This window comes from Peromyscus maniculatus, chromosome 16 (genome assembly GCF_049852395.1).
Source record: "Peromyscus maniculatus bairdii isolate BWxNUB_F1_BW_parent chromosome 16, HU_Pman_BW_mat_3.1, whole genome shotgun sequence".
NCBI classification, from domain to species: domain Eukaryota; kingdom Metazoa; phylum Chordata; class Mammalia; order Rodentia; family Cricetidae; genus Peromyscus; species Peromyscus maniculatus.
In genome coordinates, this window is record NC_134867.1 from 45,265,996 (window position 1) to 45,284,626 (window position 18,631).

General features: G+C 41.6%; 1 long non-coding RNA gene across 2 annotated transcripts in view; it reads left to right on the top strand.

Annotated features, from left to right (window-relative positions):
- The first annotated feature begins 9,069 nt into the window (after positions 1 to 9,069).
- LOC121823212 (uncharacterized) overlaps positions 9,070 to 18,631 on the top strand; it is a 31,768-nt gene continuing 22,206 nt past the window's right edge. The window contains exons 1-6 of one of the 2 annotated variants that reach the window (XR_006064600.2): positions 9,070 to 10,030; positions 11,478 to 11,582; positions 11,670 to 12,027; positions 13,968 to 14,121; positions 15,692 to 15,832; positions 17,216 to 17,392. This is a non-coding gene — a long non-coding RNA (uncharacterized LOC121823212). The remainder of the gene's footprint in view (positions 10,031 to 11,477; positions 11,583 to 11,669; positions 12,028 to 13,967; positions 14,122 to 15,691; positions 15,833 to 17,215; positions 17,393 to 18,631) is intronic. The other variant, XR_013045084.1, reaches the window with a different exon arrangement.

Consider the following 18,631-nt stretch of genomic DNA (forward strand, 5'->3'; position numbering starts at 1 on the left):
ATCTCCAAACAGCAGCTCGGGTGACTGTGTGACCCAGGCAGAGTCACATACGGGATATGAGAAAGTTGTGACCCTGACTCAGTGAAGGAGGCAACTCTGAAGCACAGCAGAGGAATCATCTACCTCCCCGAGCCTCAGTTTCCTTTTTGATGCAATAGAAACAGTGATGCCTCTCCTGTGGAGATGTGTGAAGATGGCAGAGTTAAATGTTATTTTAGCCTTTTATTCTTTGTTGTTTAGTCAACGTTCAAAAACAGCGATGCCTCTCCCATGGGGCTGGAGTGATGATGGCTTTGAACCAGTGCTGCTCTTTAGAGAACCTGAGCTCGGTTTCCAGCACCCACACAGGTGGCTCACTACTGCCTAGAACTCCAGCTCTGAGGGATCTGATACCCTTCCCAGCCTCCCAAGACACTTGCACACGTGTGATATCCACTCACACATACACATAAATAAAACATAAATAAAAAAAAATTGAAGACCCTAGAATTCCCCAGTTCTGAAGCATCCCCCTTTCTTGAGAATTATGGAAATGTATTCAGAATCCAAGAGCAGCCACAACTATGGTCACAGAAACAAACAAAAGGAAAAACTCCATGGAAAACTGAAGTCAAATTGCCATCGTTTTTGTTCAAGAGTGAGAAAAATTCCTCTCCACTAACTGAAGACATTAGAAGTGATCTCCTCAACCAGCGATAGAGAAATGGATGAGATCTACATGAGCAAACTGGTGGTGAGGGGGTAATAGAGGGCAAGGGATGGGAGGATGAGAGCTTAGGGGAGTGGGAGGTTAGAGCTGGAATGGGAACAGAGTGGGAGAGCAAGGAATGAGATGATAAATGAAGACACCTAGGGAATAGAGAGAAGCAGAGTCCTAGGGAGGTTCCTAGGAATCCACAAGGGTGACTCCACCATAGACTACTGGCAATAGTCAAGAGGGTGCCTGAGCTGGCCTACTCTAGGGATCAGATGGCTGAACACCCTAACTGTCATCACAGAACCCTCATCCAGTGACTGATGGAAGCAGATGCAAAGATCCATGGCCGGGTCCCAGGCGGAGCTCCAGGCGTCCGATCAGTGAGAGAGAGGAGGGATTCTATAAGCAAGAGAGATATCAAGACCATGATTGGAAAAAGTACAGAGACAACTAGCCAAACTAGCAGAAACACATGAACTGTGAACCAACAGCTGAGGAGCCCCCATGGTACTGGACTAGGTCCTCTGGATAAGCGAGGCAGTTGTTTAGATTGAACTGTTTAGGGGGCCCTCAAGCAGTGGGACCAGGACCTGTCCCTAGTGCATGAGCCAGCTTTTTGGAACCTGGTGCCTATGGTGAGACACTTTGTGCAGCCTTGGTGCAGGGAGGAGGGGCTTGGACCTGCCTCAACTGAATGTACCAGGCTCTGCTGATTCCCCATGGGAGACCTTGCCTTGCAGGAGGTGGGAATGGGGCATTGATTGGGGGGAAGGCTGGGGGACAGGAGGAGGGAGGACAGGGGAATCTGTGGTTGGTATGTAAAATGAATAGAAAATCTCCTAATAACAATAATAATAATAATAATAATGATAAAATTAAAAAAAATAAAAAAGGTCTTCCACTCTCAAAAAAAAAAAAAAGAAAGTGATCCCCATGGCAAGTCACCTGAAACTTCATTGCTCTGCTGCCATGATGTCTTTAAAATTTTTTTAAAGATTTATTTATATTATTATTCCCTATGTGTGTTTTGCTTGCATGTACCTGGTGCCCATGGAGTTCAGAAGAGGGTGTTGAATCCCCTAGAACTGGAGTTATGGATGGTTGTGAGCTGTCATATGGATTCTAGGAACTGAACCCATGTCCTCTGGAAGAGCAACAAGTGCTCTTAGCTTATAAACCACCTCTCCAGCCCCTACCATGATTTAGTGTGGTGCTTCAAGAACACTGGGTCCTTCCTCATCTTCGTTTTCTCCTCAGCCCAGCATCTTTGGGTGGGACCAGTTCTTCCCTGCTCCTGCCCTTGGGGTTTCCTACCTCAGCCCTTGAAGATGCCGGATAAATCAGCACAAGGATAATTACTCCACCAGCCAACCATAGGAGAATCAAGTCATAAAATGTCAAGACACAAATGCAAGATGTCCTTGCCCGTCACCATTTTGCCTCAATTCTTAGCTGCCATCATCCTAATTCTCTGTACGTTTTCCTTGTGCTTTTGTATTTTAAGTTAATTCATATTCAACTACAATTAGTGAAAATCCATGGGATTCATTTGAGGACTTGGGCCACTAGGAAGGGATATTTATGGGCCACGTGCCTGTCTTCACTCCTTCCACTTTCAACTTAACCTCTCCCTTTGGTTAGAGCTAGTTCCTAGACTTTCTATTTCCACAGAAGGGCCATTGCTAGGAGATCAGCAGTCACTTCTGCCTGCCATTGTAGGTAGACTCAACCCAAAACACAGATATGTTCACAGGGCATGGGAAGGGCTTGCAGATTCCTGCAGATAGATCTAAATTCAGGAGGACAGTCTTTCATTCATTCATGTGGGTTTCTTAGAACACAGAAAGATTACAGATGCTACTGGAGCCTATTAACCCTCAGTGTCAAATAACGAATGGAGATCAAATCAAGGTTCTCTGCCTTTGACTAACTGCTGTGCACCGAACTTCTCTGAGTGTTTTCGGAAGAATAAGCACTATGTGTCACTTTTATTATTTTAACTCAATATGGGAAGCTGAAGTGACTCTTTTCAGGGAAAAATTAGTGAATCACTGCAGTCTATCATTTTTGTTCATTTGTGTTAAGTGTCCAAATAATTTATGGGTAGAAGCGATTTAGTCCTCTTCATGGTTTGATATTTGCATTTGTACCCTTTAAACCCCAGGAACCACGTATTGTAAGAATGTAGAGTCACATATTCCCTCAGTCTGGGGAGAAAGATACGAAAGGAGTAGATATATGTACATTGTGTTCTCAAGAACTAAAAGCGAGCAGGTTACTACTAAAATATCTGAGGCTAGCCTTGAAGGTGTCTTACTTCTCTTCAGCATGTAAAACTCACTTCTGCCTTTAACAACTACCAGCACCACTGACAGGCTGATTGTCAATTCGTCCTTTGCATGGGTCAGCTTTCCATCACTGTGACAAAGCCCCTAAGATAGTGAAATTTAGTACGGCTCATGGCTTCAGAGATTTGCATCTGTGATAACTTGGCCTCGTTGCTTTGGGCCTGTGCTGGTGCAGCATATAATGGCAGGGCATGTGGTGTATGAGGCCTGTACTCCTCAGGACAAGCAGGCATGAGAGAGAGAGAGAGGGAGAGAGAGAGAGAGAGAGAGAGAGAGAGAGAGAGAGAGAGAGAGAGAGAGAGAGAGAGAGAGAGAGAGAGAGAGAGGAGAATTGGAGTTAACTTTACCCCTTAAGGACTCATCTACAGGGAACTAACTTCCATCTTTCTCTCACTAGGGCTCACCTCTGAAAGCTCCTACCACCTCCCAGTAGAGCCGCAGGTTGGTAATCAAGACTTGAACACACAAACCCTTGGTTCAATGTATTCTTGTCTCACATACTTTAGACTCTTGGTTTAGGGTTTGAACTATGAAGTTGTGAGACAAAGCAACTCTAGGCATGGTCGACTAGAAAGTCACAAGGGACTTTTAGTCCAGGGAGACTGTACAACCAACTCATTATACCAGTGCTAGACTTGTGTCTGCATGCAAACCAGATGCAAATAAGACAAGTCCAACTGTCCCTAGAGCTGGCTGCACTGGGCATTTAAAGCTCACATCCTGCCCATATTTCTATGATTTTCCATGGTCTATATACAGACTCTTCTGTACCACAGGCTACAGACTTAGACCTGCTTCTATATCTGGTCTGAGAAACCCGCCCCTTGGTATATTTCCTCCCTACTTGCTCAGAATCTGACTGATCAGGACAGCTCCATCACCCACAGGTGGTGCTGAGTTAGCATATCTGAGAAAAGATAAGGCTGAGACTAGCTAGAAAATGGTGAATTGAGTGGAGAAAATGCCCGTGTCATGATCAGTAGTTTGACCCCCTGTTTTTGTGCACAGTGAAAAAGAAAAAAAATCAGGCATCGGGCCAACTATCAACAAAGGGAGCTGTTTTATTGTTTTATTCCTTCAAAGGTTATGATTCATGCACAGATGGGTTTAGAAACCTTTTCCCAACATGGGTATAGGGAACAGACACTCATGTACTCTTGTGTAAGAATAAATTACTAGAAATTTAGGGAGAATAACTGAAAAATTCTCATATTTTAAAGGGATAAAGATACTCCTTAAAAAAAAAAAAGGTTTTTAAGGGGATGTGGGCTCAGCAGAAATCCTGGAAACATTTGTCTTTATTATTGACAAGAGTTCCCACTAAGTCATGTGACAAACAGTCCAGGCTTGTATGTATATTGTAGCTCACATAAGAACAAGAATTCAAATACATTTAGGTTTCTGACAAGTTTAACAAGAAGTTCTTATAGTCCATATAAAGGAAACCCTAAATTTTTTAAATATTGGGATGTCAATATTTTCTATAACTCAAATCTCATTTTAGCAACAAATACAATTAATTGTTTTCCATGAAATGACAGGCTTGCTTTAAGACTTCTAAGAGTATATGTCTGTCCCAAATAATCATAATTCATCAATTGTTCTTTCAAGCAAAAGTAGAGTCCCATAAAATTCAGACTTGTTCAGCTTGCAATTCAAAAATTTCTGTAAATATTTCCTCGAAATAACAATACTTCAGTATGTAACACAGCATTTTGTGCATGGTTTCCATTAAAAAGACATATTAAACATTAAGTCGGGGCTCAGTGGTTAGGAACTCTGGCTGCTCTCTCAGAGGACCTGAAATACTCTCATGGTGGCTTATAAAAATGAGAAAAAGTTACAAAATGAGAAAAACGGAAGAAGGGGAGAATCTCATCATGGAAGCCGCAGTGTGACACTGTGAGTCACCCTTTTCCATACATTTTTGCATGCAGGCATTCATCAAAAAGAATCATTGATCTGGTTCAAGGCCCCTGGTCTCCGCTATACCATCGACTCTGGGCCCTCACTGGCACTCTTCCTGGACATTCTGTTGCTGCCCTATGTTGTGAAGATCCTGCAGCCCTTGGTCCAAAGGGTGGAAGGGGGAGGGTAACTCTGCCCTGCTCATGCCACCACAAGGCAGATGAGTAGTGGTAACAGCTCTCCCAAGCTCACAACCTTGGGTCTGACTCACCCACACCTCCACCAACAGAATTGGTTCTATTGTACTGTCCAGGCAAGACGCAGGGCCTGCTCTCCAGAGTGTTGCAGCTGGGAAACCATAAATTTTAATTAAAGTTTATATGAAGGCTAAAACCATCATTTTTATAATGTTATTATTCTTATAGATATATCAAACCAAACGAAAATAATGGTATTCTGTTAATAATTAAGCCTTAGTGAAATACATAGAAATAATGGAAATATGTAGAGTTAAGAATATATTCCAGCAATATTAATAAGAAAATATAATAGGGTAAAAGAATCAACTTAGAGAAGCACATAATTAATTGCATAGCCAAGATGTGGTTTTGAGGAAAACATGCTTTTACTTTATATAACAAACACACACACACACACACACACACACACACACACACACACACACACACACACACCACAACTAATCCAGATAGCTCTAATACTCAAAGACTATAAATAATAAAGCATGTTAGAAATAAAACTTAGTTTGGAAGAGTATTTCTTGGTGTGGAAAAAGGCAATTGTAACCCTCAGGTAAGAAGTTCAAACACTAAGAAGGAAGTTGTTGAGTGACTATAGAAAATATTGTTGATAATATAAATATAGAGACTTAAAGCTAAGAGAAAAATCTTTGTGATACATTTGAAGGCTGAATGTCTTTGTGATAATATAATGAGCACCTACACATAAAAAAGAAAAAGTCAAACTTTTAAAGAGTGAAAAGACAATTTACAAAATAGATTTAATAGTAATAAAGGTGAAAAGTCAACTGATATCATTTAGTGGGATAGACAGAAATCATGCAATACTTATTGATTTACAAAGATCACAACATCTACAATCAAGGCACAAAGTAATAAATACCTCAATGGAAAATGAGCAAAGATAAAAAGTAGTACGTCAAATTAACAAGTAGGAAAGACTGTCAAACATCCATCAGATGGAAGCAGAACAGTTAGAGAGGCTAACTTGTGTTAGTTCTCCGTGTAATTATATTCTACACCAACTCTAACGTTTCTATCATCTTACTTCACAGATTTGTCTAGGTTTGGGGGAGAGAAAGTCTACCTGGATTTTCCTGCCATTTCTACAAATGTAAATCTATGCATGGCTTCACAGAGAGCTGAGAGATGGTGGAAGGGGAAAAATGAAGAAACATAGTGATTATTTTATAGAGGAAAGCAAGAGAGCTCTGATTCACAGGGTGAGGAGGGGAGCAGAGACTCCCAAGGGTGGCCGCTACTTGAGAGCAACTCCCTATAGAGTGAGAACCCTGCCCTCACTCTATAGGCTCTCAGAGTTTAAGACATTTCTTTAGGATGACCAAGAAAGAGCATAAGCATAAGAATCCAAAGAACACAGAAAACAAGCATCCCTGTGGTCACCCTGTAAACAGAGCAAGAAACAAGCATCCCTGTAGTCATCTGTAGCAGGAATCTTAAAAGGCCTTATTAATAAAATCAAACCTGAGGCCAGGTATTGGGGTGAATACTGGAAGATCAGAGAAGTAGAACAAGCCACAGCTACCTCACCTTGCCAGTTCCTCAGCTGATCCTGTTTCCTCAGACTGGAAGCCTCTGATGAATCTCAGCTGAACTGTTGCTCGAAAGCCTAAAAGCTTAACGAGCTTTAGTTCCTAGTCCTCACGCCTTAAATACCTTTCTGCCTCCTGCCATTACTTCCTGGGATTAAAGGCATGAGTCACCATGCTTGGCTGTTTCTAGTGTGGCCTTGAACTTACAGAGATCCAGGCAGATCTCTACTTCTGGAATGCTAGGATTAAAGGCATGTGCTACCACTGCCTAACCTCTATGTTTAATATTGTGGCTATTCTGCTCTCTAACCCCAGATAAGTTTATTAGAGTGCACAATATTTTGGGGAACACAATACCACCACAGTCACCTTGTGAACAGAGCAGGGAGGACACTCACTGCTAGGTGGCACCATTTTTAGAACCCTGGGAACTTTGCAAGACTTTGGGGTTTACAGTGGAGCAGACATTTTGTTTGCATTCCCATTTAGAGTATCTTGGGGTTTATAACAAAACAAATAAGACCAGGCAATTTATAAAACACATGCTGTTTGGCGAACAGTTCTAAAGACAAGGAGGTCTAAGAGCAGGGCAGAAGTGTCTCTGAGGACCTGTTCCATCATCATGTAGTAAAGAAGGCCATCATTACATCCTATCATGATGGGAAAGAGTGAGCAAGTGTGCTAAAGTGAATCTCTCCTCCCCTAAAACCACCAAAGTTGCATGTTCACACCCTTATCTTCAAACAACTGCATAGGAATTTGGGAATTATAATTCCAATGCATAAACTTCTGGGCACATCTTCAAACCATGGTATAGAGTTCTATTTTAATCTCCTCCACAACAGAAACAAGATGCACCAATGCATCTCACTGAAAAACATTTTAAGAGTGGGAGTCGGTTGCCCAGTGGAGTCCGGAAGATCTCAAGTTTTAAGACCAGCATGGACTGCCTTGTAAAACTTTATCTGAAAAAAAATAAGTGGATTGTTAGTAAATACAAAGATATGGCATGTCTTGCAACCTAGAATAGTTGCTTAGTTGGTGCATTGTTAATCACTACGGAGAGAACTAAACACCACCAGAAAATTAACAGGAAGACTGTGTGACAATAATAGATGACTAGAAAGTGAGTGTGATCTCTCACTAGTGATCTTAACCCTGAGTCTACACTTAGAAACCTTCTTTGTTGATAAACGTCAACAAATACCCTGACAATTGCTTATGATGGCCAAAAGAGCTTAGGAACTATATATCAGCTCACACGGGACTATTTAAATAAATACTGGAAAAATTATGGTGCAAATACACAATGGAATACTCTGAAGGACTGGAAATGATTCTTGTGGCCAAAAATCCTTAGTCATTATGGAAATGCAAATCAAAACGACAATGTGATACACTTCAATACCCTCCAGGGTACCTATAATAGTAGACGAAATGGAAAAGAGAAAAACTGGAAATGGCTGGAAACAGAAAACAATGCAGCTACCATGGGAATGTTTTGACATCACTTCCAAAAGCTAAGCAGAATTGTCATGTGAACTTGTAATTCCACTATTAGGTCCATGAAAGCATCTGAACACATGAAATTGTACATGTGCGTTCGTAATAGTACTATTCACGCAGTCAAACGTGGAAGTGGTAAAAAAAAATACCCACCAACTGATAAATAGATAATATTTGGGTTATACTAGTATAATGGGACATTATTCAGCTACATAAAGGGAATGGGGATGTTTCTAAAAGTCAGAATTGGAATGGATACTCAAAATATAGAGCAGAAATAAAATGTCAGGTACCAGAGGTCACACATTATATGACGTCTCAAATACCTATCACACACACACACACACACACACACACACAGATACATACACTCGTGTTTGTAGTAGTGCTCTGTGGCCACTGGCAATCCTTGGCACTCCCTGGCAGTCCTTGGTATTCCCAGGCTTGTGGCTAAATTACTCCCGTCCTGAGTCTGTTTGCATGACCCTGTCTTCTGTGTTATGCACATACCATTGACACAGGCCCAGTATGATCAAGAATTCTCTTCCTTGGCGTATTTAATCTAACCTGGAGATCTTTTCATTTCTGGATAGTTGCACTCAGGCCTCCAGTGGACATGTTTGGGAGAGTACCACCCATTATGCCATAGACACACCCACACTAAATCTTTTAATAGATATGTTGGAGAGCTATGAGTTCCAAAGATGATTATTTCACACACTTGACTATATTTTAAAATGACCAATGCATATTATTTTCCCAAGAGCAAACAGGAAATAAATTGTTGCTGACTAGTTTACTCAGGGTTTAAAAAAAAATTTTGGTATTTTCAAGGACTATTGGTAAAACAACATTTGATGCAGTCTTTCAGGGCTATTTGGCAATTTAATTATAAAAGTATTTTTATCCTCACACAAAGATACATACTTGATAGTGCCTTACTGTAGCATTGTTTATGAGGGCAAAAATGTGAAAAATAATTATTTCTGAGTCTACCTGTCTCTTGACAGTTTCCTTGTGGACCTAATAATGAAAACAGACACAAGTCTATATATCATAAGCACTGAAAAGAAGGAAGGAACCCGTTTGTTGAAGATTGGTGATGATAAAAAGTCATAATACATCCATTGCAAGATAAGTGCATCAAGCTGAAAACAATACTTGCATTATGATGTCTTTTAAAATTAGTGTTTTTATACACACAAGGAAAAACAAAAGCAAAAGGATGTAAGCAGTAATTAATATTGAGCAATGGGTTTAAAGAATTTTCTTTCCTTGTTTTTTGCATCTTTACACTGTAGGAATATTTTACAACGAACATCTATTATTTCTATTATAAAAGAAAACAATGAAGTTGGGTGTTTTTTTTTTTAAGAAAAAAAAAAAGAGAAAAAGAGAGAATGAAAAATCCCATAGAGAGTGGCATTGTTCCAGACTGGGTCGTGGGCCAAGATTCCGACTCTGCTGCACAGGGGTGGACAGGACCTCCCTCAGCTGGAGTCTGTGAATAGCTTGATTGACAGTCTCTGCCTGAACTGGGCTTTCATGCATCTGGCATGCCTCAGCTGGGAACCCCCTTAAAATTTCCATGAAGGGGCCTCTTGGCTGTGTGTGTGGTACTGACCATTTCTTCATTTTCTGTTCAGCCATAGAGCCAAGAATGCTCTTGCTATGGGATCAAGCTCCATTCTTCTCGTTACTTCCTCACTCTATGATCTTCAGCTGACTCCCTACCCTCTGCAGGCTACCTAAGTCAGGGTCAGTTTCTGAGATGGAGTTCAAAAGCTGATTACCTTCCTTCAGCAACACTGCAGCATCATGGGTCCCAAAAAATGTCAAACTAAACCCCTATCCCATCTACCGCCTCTACTCCCACTCTGTCCACATTTCCTGCTTGACAATTGACAGTGGCCCTCAGTGGGTGCTTTGTCGTCCCCTTTGTGACATTTTAGAAATTAACAGAGGATTTTGTTGTTGTTGTTGTTGTTGTTGTTGTTGTTGTTGTTGTTGTTGTTGTTATCATGATAAAGGAACTACTGGCTTTGATTGCATCCCTATCCTGGTTCCAGGAATGCAGAAAGAAGCACCAAGACTCACAAGAAAGTTCCAGGCAGTAAAACAACAACAATGTTTTTCATCCCATCTAGCTTCTCAATGTTCCAGAGGTTATTTGTGTCAGTTAAACATTTGCTCATATTATTTGATATATATATAACAGCAACACAGTACTCCCCAACCTTCCTTTTCAAGATTGTACTTTATTTTGTTTGGACTTGATCACATTTAAAATATATATATATTCCGATCACAGTACCTCTGATGCTATTTTCAAACCCAGATTTCTCCAAGTTAAACAGGTCTTCCACCTGCCTTTGTCACTGTTAGAAGCTGACTTAGCTAATAGATGTGGCCCTCTCCCTCTACTCTTATGTCCGCTGGAATACCAATTCCTATGCATTTCCACCAGGAAATGCTTGCTAACCTGCTAGAAACCATTTTCCTCCCATTTCTATATAAGTTTATTTATGCATTCTATCGATTTTTAAAACATGATGTGTAGGCTGATTGTACTAGCCATCTTTTTTTCCTTCAGGATGATAAAAGAAGCATTACAAATTGTTTATGATTAAATAGAGGGCATGGTAGGTTGAGAAAGCGTAAGCAATCATAAGTATTTTCACTTGTAGCAAAAATTCTGGAAGGGGACATGCCTCATGGGATGTCAAATGGCTTCAACAATTGCATGCTTTCCATTGCACACTAATGACATTGGCATAAGAGGGAGTACCTCGCTCTCCCTATTACTGTAGGGATCACAGGCATTCAGGATAGCAGCCAACAGAGTCCCTTTAGAACCAGGACCAGGGAGGCAACTGGGTTAAAGATAATTCCTATGAGAAAGGGGCTTTTCATCCAGAAAAATAATCAAATCAAATTATCTTGCTGTCCTTTCCAGTTTTTCCAAACAGAAGGGAAAGAATGTATCATAAGTCTGGAGGAGGGGTAGGGAAGACTCCAGAGATGGAAGCCCACTAAGGGGGGACATTGTTGGTAGCTGGCTGACGACAGTGGAGTGAGCTGGATGATGTGTAGGGAGAAAGTGTGGGAGTCCTTTGGCCACAGCACCTCATTGTTATGTTGGCTCAGCTAGTAGATCTGTATGCTTGTAGTGAACACTGAATATTTGTTACACGGTTTCTTAAAGGCATCGTCAGGCTCTGAGAAATAAGAAATAAGACAGGGATTTCTCCAGGTTTCTATGCTGATGGGCAACCAGACAGAAGAGAGAAGCACCGATCACCACCCCTAAGTAAATAACTTATATTTTTCAGCACTTTGAGCACTTTTATTTTTGTGTATATCAAATAGTGATGGGAAAAAAAATCTCCCTTCACAGATTCACAAAAGTACCCACCTAAGAGAAGCTGATGGCACCATCATCCAGAACAATCACAAGGAAGACATGATTATTCAGACCTACTGATGGGCTTCAGGCTGTAGAGAGCTCGCCGAAGTAAAACACCCACTGTACAAACAATAAAGAAAAGAGTGGATCATATGAAAACATCCATTCCGGTTCACTTTACTACAAATCAGAGCAGTTTTGAAAGCAAGACCTGCTTGAGATGATGGGTGGCCTGTACCCCCTAAAAGAATGCATTGTTTTGTTGCGGGGAGGAAGAACTGGTGAGGAGGATAGTAAAAGTGATTCTAAAGAATGAAGTTAGAATGGAACAAGACGACATTCTATACAGGTAAGTGAAAATAGCTAGGATATGCATCAAGTGTCTTCCAGAAACCTAATCTATGGTGTACTTTGAGGCTGAAGGTTATGAGTACCTACCATGTTATATACATGTGCATGTGTGCACACATACACACATACACGTGCTTGCACAATGTATGCGTGTCTATGGGACATATTCAGACATAATTGGTAAGTATAGGTAAATATAGGTGCTCATTCGTGTGTGTGAAATTAAGTCTTTCTGACTACATTGGTTTCTTTCCTGCTGCTGTGATGTAAATACCAAGGCAACTTACAGAAGAAAGAACGTAGTTGGGCTTATGGTTTTAGAGGGGTCACAGTCCATCATCATGGAGCAGAGGCAAGGCAGCATGCACCAGGCATGACAGCAGGAACTGCTCAAATCCCAAGCACGAAACAGGGAGAGCAAACTGACAGGAGTGGGTGGGTCTTGAGCTCTCAAAACCCCACCCTCAGTGACACGCTTCCTCCAGGAGTGCTATGCTTCTAAAACTTCCCCAAACAGCACCACCAACTGGAGATCAAGTATTCAAATACAGGATCCTTAGGACTGTGCTGTATTTAAACCACTATGCTGACGTGAAATACGTTAGGATTTACAATAAGCGTGCAGGACAGGTACTGGCCTGCCCTCCTAGAGCTGAGTGAGAGAATTGTTCTGCTAAATGGGCCATAGCCACACAGAACCATGTTAGAGGAGCGCGGGGAGGGCAAGAGAACTTTGCCAAGGCTCTGATTCCCATCCTGCATAGCTGGAGGAGTGAGAGGGTAGAGTTCCCAGAAGAAATGAGGTCGGAGCTGAGAGCCACAGTACAGGTTGGCATCATCTGGGGACTAGGAGTGGCAAAAGGGTTGGCATATCCCATCTGCAGAGGCAACACCGACCGTTAGAAAGGTTTAAAGAGAGCAAGGACTCTTCGAATACACAGAATAAGTCAATGTGAGGAGAGGAGCAGGTGAAGCCCACGGAGGCAAATGGGAGCCAGATCCCACCAAGATCTTCTAAGATCTTCTAAGTGGTTCTCAACCTTCCTAAGGCTGTGGCCCTTTATAATACAGTTCCTCCTGTTTTGGTGACCCCGCAACCATAAAATTATTCCATGGCTACTCCATAACTGTAATTTTGCTACTGTTATGAATAGTAATGTAAATAGCTGATATGCAGGATATCTGATATGTGACCCCAATGAAAGGGTCGTTTGACCCCTGGAGGGCTTGTGACTTTCACGTTGAGGGCCGCTGCTTTAAGGGGTTTGCACATCCTCAAATCAATGAAGTGCTGGAAGAAGAGAGCAACATGAGCCCTTGAATGACCATATATACCACGGAGAGCACAGTGAGTTTCACCCTACGGGAGGAAGGACTTTTTGACATTGTGACATAATACTGTTATCTACAAAGTATACATCTGAGAACCATACAACTGAGGTACCAAAAAAAAATGCCCCCAAAAACCTCATAATGCTTTAAGTAAGTTTATGATTTGGTGTTAGGCTGGGTTTGTAGCTATTTTTGGTTGCATGTGGTCTATCCACAGTGAGTAAGAAATGCCTGTCTACTGTGAATAAAGCTGTTAGGAACGTAGCTGAGCAAGTGTCCTTATGATAGGATGGAGCATCCTTTGGGTGTATGTGCCTGATCTTATTGTAGCATATCATGCTGCCATGTTTGTTCGAGGTCCCTGGGAGGCCTGCTCTTTTCTGAGGGGACATGACCGGGCAGGGATCTGTGGAGGAGGAGTGGTGGGGAAGAAACTGGGGGGAGAGGAGGGAGGAGAAACTGTGGTCGGGATGTAATCTATGAAAGAATAAAAAGAAAGAAAAGAAATGTCTGGAAGGAGACTAAATTGAATATGTTACTTTAATATGCTCACCTCGTCAATTGTCCCAAGTGGCTCATGGCCATTTCGTCCTTCCTGACTCCCAGATTTTAACTGGTCAAGGTGAATCCAATATATCATTCCACTCCAGCAATTCTGATAGCTCACTAGGAAAGAACGCAAGAAGTGTTGTAGACGAGAAAGCGAGAAGAGTGTAAGTGGTGAATGCTCTTGAAACAAGGAGAAAATGGCAAGGGCAAGGTAAGAGACAAGCTTCGCTAACATCCTCAGAGCATTGTGGAATCTCGTACCAACGGCATGCTTAGCAAATGATTAGAAACCAAAGCAGTAAATCATTTTTCAAGAGGAAGGCTTAAAGAGACCATGTGTTTTGAACCTCTGTCTTGCTATGTAGCCCTGGCTCGCCTGAACTCACTGATTGCAGCAACCCTCTGTCTTCCAAGGGCTGAGGTTATAGGCATGCATCATCATGTCTGGAATACCCTCCTATGCATTCTTTTGCTCCACAGTCTCTCTAGTGCCCTTCCCTTTCAGTAGATACAGAGCACCACATGTATGCCTTCCCCTCATCATGTTTGGCTGTGGAAGCTAGACCTGCTCTCCCTGTCACCAGGCCAGCAAGACCTCACTTTAATCTTCCTGGGAAGATTAGCTCTTGTACACCTAAACTGGCTGACTGGCTCCTGCTCTTGAATCCCTTCTGTTCTGTATACCATTACTGGCACAGACAGGGTCCTGCATTGGTCCAGCATTGTGCCCAGTTCCTAAAACACCTAATACTTTATATTTCAAAAATCTTGATTCTCTCTGTTTTCAATTTGCATCTTCAACTTTCTTCCAATCCTGCCTCCTCGGCTTAATTTATTGAACTCCAGCCAATCATGATGGGGAAAGGCATACATATGGTGCTCTGTGACTATCGAAAGGAAAGGACAGTAGAGAGACTGTGGGACAGTATAACACATAAGAAGGCATGCTAGGCATGACAGTACATGACAATAATCTCAGCCCTTGAGAGGCAGAGATGGGAGGATTGCTACAATCAGTGAGTTCCAGGAAAGCCAGGGTCACATAGCAAGGCCTAGGCTTATGGAACACTAAAAAGAAAGAGAAAGAAAGAAAAGAAATAAAGGAAGGAAGGAAGGAAGGAAGAAGGAAGGAAGGAAGGAAGGAAGGAAGGAAGGAAGGAAGAAAGAAAGAAAGAAAGAAAGAAAGAAAGAAAGAAAGGAAGAAAGAAAGAAACTCCTTAATGCTTACTACAAAAGACTAGATGGATGTGAGCCAGTTAGCATTATTCTATGGCAGAAATTTGGGGATCATGGCATACCAAAGCAAACATTAGCATATGTGCTTCTAAAGGCCTCTCCTAAGTTACCATCACTGGTCATAAACACACACAAAAGACAGCATGGAGTATATTAGACGAGCTTGGCGGAGTCATTGGGAGAAGCATGGCCTTGAGTAGTTGGCTTTGGTGCTGTTATAAAGCAGAGCTAGAAAGCTGGGGTACTATCATTTGGCCAGGACCTGGTTTATCTTGCTTCTATGAAGTAATAGCTTACAACCTTAATGTTTTTAAATAGCCCTAAGCAAATCTCTGATTTTAAGAAAAATGAGTGAGCTCATTTACAGACAAGCACATTGGTGTCTTGAAGTAAATCACTACTCAGAGCCACAAGTAAGTCTGTGTTCTCCACTTTCTCTTTTATGGCTTCTAGCAATGCTACACATGCTCCCTCAGCTCTTACTGTTGGCCAGAAAGAGTCTAAAGTAATGGCCTCATTACCACACAGGATTCTTTTCTGTTTAGGTAGAAGCATGCATCATTACAGAAGACTATACAAAGAATAAACACAAAGTACTCTGCTGCCTGGGAAGATGTGAAACCTGATTTCACTGCTAAGCTTGAAGAAGCAGAAACAAACAACTGAAAAGCAGGTTTCTAAACAAGGTAGTAATATTTAAAATGACATATAAAAGTTTACTATAACTGTTATTGCCTGGTAACCGAGGGAGGGGAAAGGTTAGAAGGGCCAATAGGAACTTCCAAGAGGAAGACCTTGTTAAAAATTACTTTGTCAAAGATAGAATTTAGGGATTTTCAGTTCCCTATAGCAAACAAACAAAAGAGGGAAGAAGTGGTCATAAAAGTGTTTTAGAAAGAGACACCACTATTTGAAACTAGGCCACCTATGAGAGTGAGAAGTACAAAGGGAAATTTTACCCCACTAAGAAACAGGTAAGTGTAATGGGTAATTAGCATTAGCGTCAGTACACGTGGAGCAAAATGGACAAACAGGATATGTTAGTCAGCTTCCTGTTACTACAACAAAATACCTGATATAATGAATTTACAAAAGGAAGGGCTTGTTTTGGAAGATGACTGGAAGTTCCAGTCCACGACCAGTGGTCCCCACATCAAGGCAGGAACATGTGTCAGAGTGAAACTGCTCACATCTCATAATCTAAGAGAAACGCAAACAGAAAGAGAACAGGGTCCACATTTCCCTTCTAGGGCATGGCCCCCCATGACCCTTGAGCTTCCCAATAGGTCCTGCCTCCTAAGGTTACACCATCTCTCAATAGCACCATCTGGGGACAAGCCTTTAATACATAGGCCTTTGGGGACAATCAACAACCAAGATTCAGCACAATACCCCTGGGTTTTTACAAGAAGAAATCATTCTTAATCTCAAATGGATACACAATCAGAGGACAGTTGAGAAGGAGGAAAAACTACAAGAGAAACCAAGGAGATGAAGAAATCGTAAAGAGGTAATGATAGGGATGTAGGAAGAAAACAAGAAACACAACTGGACCCCAGAAACTTCGGAAGTACATTAATGAAGGATAAATTCAATTTCAAAAACCACAAGTAAAGGCCAGAAGACTTCTGGGGTTGAACTCTTACTACTTTAAAAGCTTCATAGATGTATATATTGAATCTTAGTCTTCATTTCCCATTACCACGTTTCTTCTCTCTTCTTCCCACTAACCCTCTTCTCAACAAGTCCCCTTTTTATTTTCATGTCTCTTCCTGTCTGTGTGACCCGCTGAGTTTAAGTAGAATTTCACTTAATGATATCATTTTCTGATGCATGGGAAACTTATCAGTGGCTACACCTCTGAAGGCATGCACCTTCCCTCAGCCATTCTTAAATCTCAGGAGTTTCTTGGGCAGGGGTGGGTCCTCATAGCAGTTCTCCTTTCTGCGATACAAGCAACCACAGCTGAAGTGAGTTCACACACCAGCCATGTCATGTGCAGAAGACATCACTTAGTAGTACTCCTTTTCAAAATGATTATTATAATCTTTCCCCATTTTCTTCCATAGTATTGCCTGAGCCTTGGCAGAAGAGGGGCTCTATGTGTGAAATGATGTTGTATTTAGGACTGCATACTCAACAACCACTTATTCTCCTCACTGTGACTTTTGTGAGTCTCTGTATGAACCTTCATCCCCCACAAAAGGAATCTTCTCTGATGAGGACTGAGAGATGCATCATTCATGGTATGAAGACAAGTGTCTCAAAGGCTATTTGATACTAGGTCCATTTAACAGAACAATAATAGTAGGTTCTCTTCTGGTGGGTGATGAACCTCCAGCCATAGGTTCTTGGCAAAGCTTACAGTACCAGGTATGAGTTCTCTCCTGTGGAGCCTTAAATTCCATCAGAAAGTGTTGGAGGTCAGTGTTGGGGTTCAGCCCTGACCTACTGAAAGGTCCCTTGAAGAGGGAAGTGAGGAATTGGGAAATAATAGGAAGAAGTAGACATAGACGAAGAGAAAAGATAGAGACACAAGATAGCTTCAAGAGGGACCTGGGTCAATACCCAGCAGCCTCAAGTTTATTTCTAATGAGATTTTTTTGTACACTAGCAAGTGGAGAGGCAAAAGGCATCCCCCTTTCAAGATCAAAGCACAGCATACAACCAAGTGTAGACCCTTCAAAACACATGGTAACCACATCCCATAGCAAAGCATCTTGTGATTAGGCCTTGCAGTATAAGACAACTGGTAACTATGCCTTTGCAACCTATCATGCAGCCTTGGAGAGCAATGGAGACTCTGACTCTCAAACCTGGAAACAAACCACAAGCTGGAATCTTTGTGGGCTCCCACAAGGAAGTGGTTGACTTCCACCACCCTAACAGTCATACCATTTTTGTACTATTAGGCATACCTTGCTAGGCAGAAGTGGGGAAGGAGACTAATGGAGAAAAAATTAAAGGTGGAGATGGATGGGAGGGTAGGGAAAAGGGAGAGAGGGATATATAGAATAACTAAGACTAAAGGTGTTTAATAAAATCATGCTACTTCTTATTGATCCATAAAGCATGAGTTATAGAGCCTTAAAATTCCCTTTTCCGTAGTGTGCTGTAAAAGGGGTGGTCCTTCTTAGCCTCATATGCCCTTATTATTGGATCTGTCTATGCAAAGGACGGTGAAGAGGAGGAAGAAAAAGGATTCCAGGGAAGGGAGCATGACAGGTCCAAAGTAATGGGAACAAAGAGGAAAGACGTGCAGGAAGGAATAAATGTTTATCTCTCAATATGAACCAGACGCTATAACACATTATCTCATTTGACCTTTACCATCACCCTGAGGAACAAAAAAAAAAAAAAATACAGTTGAAGAGACAGAGGATAAAGTGACTTCCCCATGAGCACAGAGTAACACTGAAGCTGAGGCCATATTCAAGATCTACTGCCCCAGTGTTCTTACTAGGAGAAAAAGATTCCGTTTCCAG